Raw genomic sequence first — 11619 nt, forward strand, 5'->3', positions numbered from 1 at the left:
TGAGGTCAGGAGTTTGAGACCAGCTTGGCCAACATGGTTAAAGCCTGTCTCTACTAAAAATACAAAAATTAGCTGGGTGTGGTGGTGCACGCCTATAATCCCAGCTACTCAGGAGGCTGAGGCAGGAGAATCGCTTGAACCCAGGAGGCAGAGGATGCAGCAAGTCAAAAACTGTGCCATTGCACTCCAGCCTCGGTGATAGAGTGAGACTCCATGTCAAAAATAATAAAATAAAATAAAATAAATAAAATAAAATAAAAGCAGGGAACCCCCACAGCCATCAGGAAAACTGATCTTGCCTTTCCTATCAGATGAAGTGGCTTGCGGCTGACCACTGCAACACTGAGACCAGCAAGGAAAGCAGAGACCAAATTCAAAAGCCTCCTGTACAGCCCTGGAGAGCTGTGGAGATGACCAGGACCCACGGGGACAAAAACCTCACAGCAGGGGCCCCTGGATGGCAAGGTGAGCCGACATTCTGCTGCCACTCTTTCCTTCAGGGAATCTGCTCATTCCGGGGGTTGACACAAGAGGCTGAGGATCTGTCGAAGGCCAGGGTCGACGTCAAAGAGGCGCAGACACAGATGAGCTTTGGGCAGCCTCACAGGAATGGAGGGACCAAAATGAGGGATTTGTGGGGCTGGGATTCCTCTAAAAAGGAAGGACAGAAAAGACGGCCCAACACACTCCCACTTTGCCCCATGAGACATTTGCCAAGTTCTGAAACTGTGCAGGGAGGGAGGAGGCTAAGACGTTAAGCAGGAAACTTTTGAAAAGCAGTTAGGAGTTTCCAGTCATCCTGGGAAGCTGTGATGATGAGGATTAAAGTCCAGGACCTGCAGGGGAGATGCCCTGCTGAACTCTCTGGGTTCGGATGGAGGACCTGGAAGGCTAAAACCTTCAGACAGGGGTAAGCCAAAGGCAGGCAGAGCTAAGGTCCTAAGGAGTACAGCTACCAGCTCCTACTTTATCTGCCACTAAAGAAAGAGGCCATCCAGAGCTTTCTCGCTTTTTTTTTTTTTTTTTTTGAGAAGGAGTCTCGTTTTGTTGCCTGGGCGGGAGTGCAGTGGCGTGATCTCAGCTTACTGCAAGCTCCGCCTCCCGGGTTCTCGCCATTCTCCTACCTCAGTCTCCCAAGTAGCTGAGACTAGAGGCACCTTGCACCACACTCAGCTAATTTTTTGTAGTTTTAGTAGAGACGGGGTTTCACTGTGTTAGCCTGGATGGTCTCGATCTCCTGACTTCGTGATCCACCCACCTCAGCCTCCCAAAGTGCTGGGATTACAGGCGTGAGCCACCGCACCCAGCCACTTTCTCACACTTTTATACATAATGTCTGGCATTCAATTAAAAACTCTAAGTCAGGCATGGTTGCTCACATCTGTAATCTCAACACTTTGGGAGGCCAAGGCAGGAGGACTGCTTGAGCGGGGAAGTTCAAGACCAGCCTGGGCAACATAGCAAGACCCTCCCTCTCTACAAAAAAAAATATATATATATATATATATATATTTTTTTTTTTAAATAGCTGCGCATGGCGATGAACACCTGTAGTCCCAGCTACTTGGGAGGCTGGGGTAAGTAAGAGGATCACTTGAGCCCAGGAGATTAAGGCTGCAGTGAGCTGTGATCCCAACACTGCACTCCAGCCTGGGCAACAAAGTTAGAGGGACCTTGTTGCTAAGAAAAAAAAAAATCCAGAAATGTCTAGTAACAGAATGACAGACAGACAAACAGAACCAAACGATCAGAATCCAAAGAAAAAAAGACAATAGAAACAGACCCTAAGATAATCCAGATGCTGGAATTAGCCAAGAAGCACTTTTCAAAAGCTATCATAGGAATGTTCAAGAAAACAAAGGAAAAGATGGAGGAAACATTAAAAGACAGAGAATTTCAGGAAAGAATTAGAATCTATTTTTCTAAAAATAATTAAATGAAAATTCTAGAACTGAAAACTAGAATAACTAAAATTAAGTCAGTAGATGGTTTAAAGGGCAGATTAGACAGAGCAGAAAAGATCACTGAGTCAATAGAAAATAGACAGAAGCGCCGAGGAAAAGCCAGAAAAGATTCTAAGAGACATAAAGTCACACATGGAAGGTCTGACATATAAGTGGAGTTCCCAAAGCAGAGGGCAGCCAGCTCTTGGTGAGGGTCCATACAGGAACCCCCTTTTTGCCTCCGAGCCTTTCCCTTATCCTTGCTCATCTGTGACATATCTCAGCAAGTGAAAAGCCACATCTGCTACCTACACCCAACTGCAGCAAAGATGAACTTTTTTCCCCATGGGACTTTGCACTCAACTCCAGCCAATAATGGGTTTGAACATTTTTGCTAAACTGTAAAAATTGCAGTTTCTCTGCTGGCAATCACTCTCCACCCTCTCTCTCCAGTATTCCTGATGACCCCTCATCCAGCTGTGTCCTAGTGGAAAGGCCAGACCAGGCCTTGGGCCAGACTAGACAGCTCAGTGCCAAAAGCGAAAGGACATTTCTGGGATGCACTGCATCACCAGGTAGGGACATCTGAGAAGGAGTACCATGGACCATTGCAAGCTCGGGATCATCTTTCACCACCATCACCTTGCTGGGAAGTTATGTAACTCTCCTGTTCTGTATTGAGGTTGCAAATGTGTTTTCTAAAAATATAGCCTATGTTATAAAGGGGGGAATAAGTTCCCTTCAACCAGAGCTAAGACTTGGTTTCTTAAAACCCATCAGATGGAGAACAGAGAGCAAAGGGGCAGTCTGACCTTTTCGCTAAACTGGGATAAACCCGACATTTTTCACACCATCCCCTCATCTTGCAGTTAGGCAGTTTATTTAACCTAAGTACAGGACTCTGTACAGTACAGGACTAAGTACAGGATTCTAAGTACAGTTGACTTTTGAACCTAAGTATAGGACTCTACATTTATCCCCACTCATTTTTTTTTATTATTATCACCAGCTCTTTTCTTATTTCTGAGATATCTTTGAACCCAGCAGCTGATCAGTCAGCCAGCCTCTTCCAACTTTGGGTCACCCATAAATCTGCCCAGAGTGGTGGATATCCTCTGCCTCAGATCCAAAAGACAAAAATAAAATAAGCAGAGGGCCAGGCCCAGGGACTCATGCCTGTAATCCCAGCACTTTGGGTGGCCAAGACAGGCGGATCACTTGAGGCCAGGAGTTTGAGACCAGCCTGGCCAACATGGCAAGACCCCATTTCCACATGTTGTAATTTTCTGAATACAAAAATTAGCCAGGTGTGGTGCTAACTGGGTGCCTCAGGAGGCTGAGGCAGGAGAATCTCTTGAACTTGGGACACGGAGGTTGCAGTGAGCGGAGATCATGTCACTGCACTCCAGCCTGGGCAGAAGAGTGAGATCCTGTCCCAAAAAAATAAATAAGTAAAATAAACAAATAAGCAAAAACCCCAGGAAGGAACTAGGAAACTGCTACCCTGTTTTATACAGGTGAGTAGATTCTCCAGGATAACATGGCAGGGCCCTGACTCTGTCATTTTCCGTCGGGCCACTCCCTCCTACTCCCCCACCAAATGCTGCCAGTCACAAATCCTTCTTTTCAGTGCACTCTGCCTGCTGCTTGGCATGTGCTGTTGACAAGGCTCAAAAACAGAAAGCTTTTTGTTGGAAGGGCTGTATTCCCAAGCAATGCATCTGGAAGATAAAATGTGTATCTCCACGGGATTTGTGTTTCTGCTGTGGCTCTCAGCCCCCGCGGCCCTAAGAGGAAATAGCCGGGCTGTGGGTTGGAACAAACCCTCACTGAGCACCGACTGGGCCAGACCCTGTGCTGAGCTGTGCAGGTACATTACCTCCATCAAAGCCCACACATCCTCTCTGGTGAGTGCTACTTCCTCATCTTATGGGAGAGGAAACTGAGGCTTGGAGAAGGGAAGGAACTCACACGCTGGCCGCAGAAAGAGTGAGTGGCATACCAGAACTGAAGTCTCAGCCCTCATGCAAAAGGCCACTGGCTTACTCAGCCTGATTACTCAGCAATCGCTGACCTTCCAGCTCCAGATCAGCCATTCTTTCTGCCACATTCGTATCATCTGGCCCCTGACAGAGGAGCGACTGTACACATTCCCAAAACCATTGTTCTTCCTGCTCAGCTGCCATCCCCAGAGGCAGAGGATGCCTGGCCTGGTCTCCGGCATTCTGCACACGGAGCAGAGAATGTTGGTCATGTGCCAGGCAATGATGTTCTAAATTATAGTTTGATCAATGCATTCTCCACCTTTTCTCCGAGGCCCGGAGTTTTTAGCAGCTCCAACCCCAGACTTCACAGCACCCAAATCATGTCACTGAAGGAGCGAGCAGAGGAGGCGCCGTGTGACTCACGCACCTGACTTCCTAACCCAAAGCTGGCGAGACACACAGCTCCTGAAAGGTTAACCGGCACCGTCCTGCTCGCGTCAAACAGACCCGACATCCAATTCCGGTGGTCGCAGCTGCACGGTCTCCCTGAAAATCTGCCACTCATGATTCTTTTAAATGGAGTTTTTCCTTCTTTTAAGGGTGACAAACGTCTTCCTAATGAGAAATACCAGAGGGTAAAATTGCCTGGAGCCCTCGCCAGTTTCTGGTTTAAGAGATGACTCTTTATGCTCTGGGTTACAACAGCACCTTTGCTCAGGGTTGGATTGAGGCTAAGTTTATTTTTCTGGTGGGGAAATCAATCCTTGAGCTGTGTTAAAACAATCAGCAGGTCCAGTCATGACATCATGTTTCAAATCGTTCTTCCTTCTTATTTATCAACTATGCTGTCAAATGTGGAAACATGAAATCTACAGTTTGCCAGAATCATCTGGATTAACTCTAAGCTGTATTTCTTAGGCAGAAAGAATGAATAATTCTTGCAACCTATACCCCTTACCCCCACCCCACCATACAAATTTACTTCATATTTAATTATTCTTTTTTTACAATTAACAAAAGGAGAAACCCATTTGCTGTTTTTTCCCCTGGGGATTTAGAATCGAAACTTCTACTGCCAGTGGCTTGTGATTCCACCACCCTCACTCTCTAGAAGCTTCTGAGATCTAATTTTGTCTAACAGAGGCTTTGTCTGTAGTGAATGAACCCTGGCTACAAAGTCAGCTTAATTAAAACAATGGCAGTCCAGAAACAATAGGGAACAAGGTGCTGGCTTCTGTGCTGGGCGCTAACTCCTGGCACAGCCTTTTGTGGTGACCTGAGTGGAGCTACTCCTGACGCCGTCAAGTTCAGGGACAGGCTGGTCTTCTATTCAGTCTGTTCAAGGCTCTGGCAGAGGAAATCCAGTGTGGGGAGGCGGGGGGGACATGGCATATTCACACCTACACATAATGATCCTCTATTTAAGATTTCTCTGCGCTCCACAACCCTAGCGATGGGTGTCAGGCTGCCAACAGAATGAAGAGAAGCGGAGAATCACTGCCATTGTTAAAATATCTCAGGCTCGTCACCCCCAACTCCCTGAAAAAACCCCTCTGCCTCAAGAATGTGGGTCAGTCAAGATAATCTGCAAACATGAAGAATGTGGGTTAGTCAAGATAATCTGCAAACATGAAGATGATGCAAGACCATCTCACTGCTTTCTGTCTGGACACAGAGCAGCCACAGCAGTTCGGTTGCCCCGGTCAGACACCTGGCAGACATCCTGGATCATATGCCACCTCCAATTAGGCGCAGATTCCTGTTGCCTAACCTTACAATGATGCTCTCCCCTCCAGCTTCCTCTTCCTCTCTAGGGTCTCTGACCTGGGTTAGGAGTGATCGTGTCTCACCTGGGCGACTGCATCAGCCTCCTGTCTGGCCTCCCTGCCTCCCACATTTTCCTGGCCACACATTGCCAGTAGGGGTCTCTCGAAACAGGAAGACACCTGACCACCTTACTCTCTCCTTGAGAACTTGGATGGTTCTCCCTGAGCTAGAGAATCAAGTCTCAACTCCTCAACCTGGCATATGAGCTCTGTCACAATCAGGGATCTACGAGCCTTGGTAGGTTGTCTCCCTTGGCCCCTGTAAGATTGTGCCCCAACCCAGCGAGGTAGACTTTGGGCCTGCCCCACAGCCAGACCTGCCCTGTAGTGGTGTCCCAGGTCACCCACTGGTTCTCTTCCTTGCTCTGCTGAGTTGCTTGATGCCAGCCATAATGGCAGTGATGCATGGAAGGGGGATGCAGTTACATCATAGATTGTCTCTCTTGGTCCTTGTAGGATTGTGCCCCAGCCCAGCGAGATAGACTCTGGGCCTGCCCCACAGTCAGGTCTACCCTGTAGTAGTGTCCTGGGTCACCCACTGGTTCTTTTCCCTGCTCTGCTCAGCTGCTTCATACAAACCATAATGGCAGTGATGTATGGAAGGGAGACACAGTTACATCTCTATGTGCTGTCCCCACCAAAGCAAAGGCCACAGCACGTCCCCACAACACACTGACACAGTGGTCTGACGCCCCAGAGGGAAAAATGTAACTGTCAGAGAGATGTTAGAACAAGGGACATAGGAGTATGTGATCCCTAAATCACAGTTCTGTTCCATTAGTGAGTATAAAAATCAAAATCTGTCTTGGTAAGAATTTTAAATAAAAGGAAAATAACCGATGTCAAATGGTGAGAGATTTACCCCCAACACATCCCAGTGTGTCTCCAGGAGCAATCATCGCACCTAAGGGCACCCTTCCTGCTTCCAGGCTTATACCTTTGACCTGCTCTGTTAACACTTTGCAGCCCCTGCCACTCTCTCTCGCTGGATTCCTGTCTCTCTGGGTCTCTCTGATGTTCCCAAGTGTCTGTCTCCATTGGTCCCATTCTCCCTAGGACAGATGCTCCACAAGGGAAACCCTTGACTTTTCCTCTTGTTCACAAGCAGCACCCCCAAGCCCTGCGTCCCATGACACCCTGTTTATTCACTGGTCCCAAAATCGCCTGCATTTTCCCAGTTCTGAGACTCGGCCTTTGCCTTCCTTTCTGCCCCAAATGCCCATCATTCACCTGAGGAGCCCTTGCGCCCCTCTGATCTGGATGGCTCCACTTCTTAGATTCCCTGGGTCCCCTGACCCCTACCCACAACAGACAGGGCAGAACGGACAATTCCCCCTTGCACTTTACATAGGAGGGTTCCGTGGTCTGAGTATTTGTGTCCCTGAAAAATTCCTATGTTGAAATCTAATTCCCAATGTGCTTGTATTAAGAGGTAGGGCCTTTGAGAGGTGACTGAGTCATGAGGGTGGAGTCTTTGTGAACGGGATTAGCGTCCTTATAAAAGAGAGCTGACAGAGCTTGTTCACGTGAGGACACATAGAAGGCACCACCTATAAGGAACAAGCCCTCACCAGACACCAAATCAGTTGGTGTCTTGATTTTGGACTTCCCAGCCTCCAGAACTGTGAGCAATAAATATCTGTTGTTTGTAAATTACTCAGCCTAAAGTATTTTGCTGCAGCAGCCTGAACAGGCTATGATAGGTGGGTTAAGACTGATTCAGAGAACAATGGCAACATGGGAAAATCGTATTACTGTATGATATGTATACTGGAAATGTACCTCATAAGGGGATCTGTATGTAGCTGTACATGTTTGTAAACAACTTATAGGATTTTTTTGGTTTTTGTTTGTTTTTTGAGACAGGGCTGCCCAGGCTGGACTGTAGTGGCATAAACTTGGCTTACTGCAGCCTCAACTTCCTGGGCTCAAGCAGTCCTCCCGTCTCAGCCTCCTGAGTAGCTGGGACTACAGGCACATGCCACCATGACTGACTAATTTTTGTATTTTTTGTAAAGATGGGGTTTCACCATGTTGCCCAGGCTGATCTCAAACTCCTAGGCTCAAGCGATTTGCCCACCTGGCCTCCCAAAGTGCTGGGATTACCAGTGTGAGCCACTATGCCCGGCCAATTTATGTGTTTTTAGTTGGTAAAAATGGGTTGTACTGGGTCAGTACCATTAGAATTAGACAAATATGACTTGATCAGCAAAATATTTTAAAAAATTAAAAATCAAGGAAAAATAAGAGCCGAACAATACAGTTTCTGTACTTTGACAAACTTCTTGAATAGCAACATACTTGTTGACGTGAGAGTACCAAAGGGAAAGAGATTAATTTTGCCATTTTTAGGGACCATGATAGGGTGGTAGGACAGGTGTGGAGTTCAAGATCTGTGCAGGAGACAGTCACTGTGATCACCTGGTCAGGGATGCAGTTACATTGACCCTGTGGAAGCCAAGAGTGTTACCTGCCTTCTGTTTCCACCAATGGAATGCTCACATGGCCATGACTTCGCATCAGTTCTCAGCCCTCATCAGACATGGCCAGTCACCACCCTCTCCTCTTCATTTGCCTTCTAGGACACCACATCCTCCTGCTTGTCTTACTCATTCCCGGCACAGCATCTCAGACTTTTTCACTGGTTGCACCTCATCGCTGTGGCTCTAAATGTGACAATGCTCCAGGCTTTAGTCCTCAGACCCCTCATTCCCATCTACACTCTTCCCTTGGGGAATCTCTTCAGCTTTCTTGGTGTTCAGTACTATTTATATGCTAATGAGTCCACGTTGACATTTCCAGTCTGAGCTCACTGTATCTCCACTTGCAGTCTAACAGGTAACTCTAATAAACAAACCCCCAAACAAACACCTGATCTCCAAATCAGCAGGTTCTACCCCAAACACGATCCTCCTCCTCCAGTTGCCAGCAGGTCATATTGATGACTCCACCCTTCAAAATGCCAGCATCATCCGTACTCCTCTCTTTTTCACAACCATATCCAGTCCCCAGAAATCCTATGGCCTCCCCCTGCACCCCTGCAAAATCTGTCTGCTTCTCACCCCTCCACCCTCTCCTCTGAATTCACATCTGTTCCATCTCCACCTACATCTTCATAATCGCTTCCTCTCCTCTCGCCACCCCACTTCCTACCAAAGTGCATTCCCAACATGACCTTTGGGATCTTTCAAAAATTAAGTAAAGAATGTAAGATCATGTCACTCTCCCTCTCAAGACCCTGGCTTCCCACCTCAGAGGAGAAGCTGGAGTCCTTGCCAGGGTCTATAAGGCCCTATGTGGCCTCATCTCCCAGCTAAGTGGCCTCCTTGCTGGGCCTCTAACACACAAGGCACCTCCTACCTCAGGACCTTAGCACAGCCCTTCCTTCGGCCTGGGACGTTCCTCCATCGGACAGCCACATGGCTTGATCAGCCACCTTCCTCAGGCTGCTGCTCAGTTGCCACCTTCTCAGGACGCACCCCCAGAACCACTATTTTAAATGCTAACCTCATTTCTAGCCCATCATTCTTTATTCCACATCCAGCTTTATTTTTTTCTCTATACCACTTATCATTTAACATATTTGTTCAGATTTGCACGTGTACACACATACATACACTAGAATGGAAGCCCCATGAGGGCAGGGATTTGTACTTTTATCCATTGCTGCATAATGATGTGCAGAACCATGATCAGCACATGATAGACATTAAATCATTATCTGTTAACTGGTTTGTGGTTCCACGCTGATCTACCTGTGTCACTTGCCATCCTGACTGCATGAGAGGCAAGCCTGGACCTCAGGGGATGGCATGGCAAGTCACCATCTACCACAGTACCCACCAAGGGCATCACAGTGCTGGACTCACCTGTCAACCTTCCCTGTCGGACAGGGAGCTCCCACCGTGTAGGGACTATGCCCTTTACAGCTCAGAATCCCCAGAGCCTGCCAAGGGGCCTGAAAAAACATGAGTCGGTGCTCGTTGAATGAATGCAATCCAGATAATCCAGGCCTAAGAGGAATCCGAATGAAATGAGATAATATGAAATCACAAATGTGATTTAAAAGACACCTTTGTGTGCTGTGCCTGTCTTCTGGTGTTCACTAAGGCACTTACATCACTTTGTATAGAGCAGTAGTATTTCACTTTGTGTAAAGTAAGTAGTACACTCGGGTTTATCTGAGGACACGGGACGTGGATAACTGAGTTTCTTCCCACATCCACACTTGCTCAAGTGTCCATATGGGAACTGTCTCTCTCCATTACCAGTGGAGGAAGCACAAGACACGCCACCGTAAGCTTTGGGTTCTAGTCTTCCCTTCACACTTACCAGTCTTATGTCTGACCTTCCCTTCGGTGATCCTCAGCTTCTCCATTCTCTTATGATACGAGAACAACTGGCTGATGAAAACAATTCAGCAATGGCTTGTTAGAGGGGACTTGTGGTTTATGAACATACAGAAAGCAGGAATCACCAGGACCCACTGTGGGTTCACAGATTATTACTCTTTCAAATGAATCTTGTTTCCTTCCTTGATAGGATTAAGAAACAGGTAGAAATAAGGGAGATCAAGAGTTTATGAATTCAGTAGGGCATCTGATAAGTTCAATGGGGTTGGTATGAATTTGGTGTGTGGACCAAATTGGATGGCTTGGGGACTCGTTGGATACTGTTCTTCAGAGGCTACAATTTAATGTTCCCAGAGAGAGGTTCTGAATTCAGGACTTCAAGCCTCTATCCTTTGCAAAGTCCCATTGGACATTTTTATCACTGGCTCGAATTAAAATAAAGAGGCCATGTTTATTGCATTCGTGAATAGGCTGGTAACAAAGACGTCATGACCCAGGGTCAGAATCAGCATCCAAATCACTCTCACTCCTAGACTAGAAGCAACGACCTGGATCCAAGAATATGCAATGGAAAGGGTAAGGTGCTATTTTTGGCACTCAAGAGCTACTTGCCCAGGTATAGAATAAGGAAGGCATGGCCTAGCAGCAGAAGACTTAAAAAGGTGTGAGGGGTTTTGTTGACATGAGTCAATGGTGTGCTGTTAGTGTGCCAACCACCCAACCCCAACTCACCTCTTCCACAAAAAGCTTAACTTTGTCTGAGGTTATAATACAGAATCATATCCACAAGTTTGAAGTGAACATCCCACTGTGTTCAGTGCTAGTCTGATGGTTCCAGGGACCACGTTTTGAAAGGGATGTGAAATGAACAATCCAAAAATAAAATTAAGAAAACAATTCCCTTTACAATAGCATCACAAAAATAAAATATTTAGGAATGCCTTTAACAAAAGCAGTGAAAAATTTATTCTCTGAAAACTACAAAACACTGTTGAAAGACATTAAAGAAGACATAGGTAATCCATGTTCATGGATGAGAAGATTTTTAATACTGTTAAAATGGCAATACCCCCCAAATTGATCTACAGTCTCAACACGGTCCCTACATTCACGTAGAAATGCAAGGGACACAGAATAAACAAAACAATTTTGAAAAAGAAGAACAAAGTTGGAGGATTCACACTTTCTGATTTCAAAACTCACCACAAAACCATAGTGATCAAGATAGTGTGGTACTTGTATAGGGATAGACAGACAGATCAATGGAACAGAATTTCAGAGTCCAGAAATAAACCCTCACATGTGTAGTCAATTGCTTTTTGACAAGGGGATGAAGACAATGTAGTGGGGGAAGAATAGTCTTTTCACTAAATGGTGCTGGGACAACTGGATATCATGTAAAGCAATGAAGTTGAACCCCTACATCACACCATATACAAAAATCAATTCTAAATGGACAAAAAGCCAAAATGTAAGAGGTAAAACCATAAAACTCTTACGAGAGGAAAGAAGA

This window comes from Rhinopithecus roxellana, chromosome 11, assembly GCF_007565055.1.
Source record: "Rhinopithecus roxellana isolate Shanxi Qingling chromosome 11, ASM756505v1, whole genome shotgun sequence".
NCBI lineage: Eukaryota > Metazoa > Chordata > Mammalia > Primates > Cercopithecidae > Rhinopithecus > Rhinopithecus roxellana.